Source organism: Dipodomys ordii, unplaced genomic scaffold (assembly GCF_000151885.1).
Source record: "Dipodomys ordii isolate 6190 unplaced genomic scaffold, Dord_2.0 Scaffold93, whole genome shotgun sequence".
Classification (NCBI taxonomy): Eukaryota; Metazoa; Chordata; class Mammalia; order Rodentia; family Heteromyidae; genus Dipodomys; species Dipodomys ordii.
Window position 1 is genome coordinate 4,267,720 of NW_012267309.1, and position 263 is coordinate 4,267,982.

General features: G+C 70.0%; 1 protein-coding gene across 3 annotated transcripts in view; it reads left to right on the plus strand.

The window, feature by feature from the left end:
* The first annotated feature begins 76 nt into the window (after window positions 1-76).
* Window positions 77-263, plus strand: part of Kdm4c (lysine (K)-specific demethylase 4C) — a 302,738-nt gene continuing 302,551 nt past the window's right edge. For all 3 annotated transcript variants that reach the window (XM_013026410.1, XM_013026411.1, XM_013026412.1), the window contains exon 1: window positions 77-188. The gene's annotated coding sequence lies outside the window, so the exon portion shown is untranslated. The remainder of the gene's footprint in view (window positions 189-263) is intronic.

Consider the following 263-nt stretch of genomic DNA (forward strand, 5'->3'; position numbering starts at 1 on the left):
GCCCCCGGTGGGAGGGTGTCGAGCGGCGCAGCGCAGCGATCGGCTCCGGGCCCTCCGCGCGCGTGCGCAGCGAACAGCTGTCACCCCGTGCGGAACAAGTCTTCCAAATTTCCCCAAATCGCCCTGGGCGGGAGGGCGGCCGTCTTCCTTCACGTCCGGGTCGTGACCCCGCCTCCACCGAGCCTCAGGTAACCGCTTTTCCCGGAGACTGGGATGGGGAGGGGAGGCGGATGAGGTTCCGAGGGGAAAGGGCCCAGGCGGTC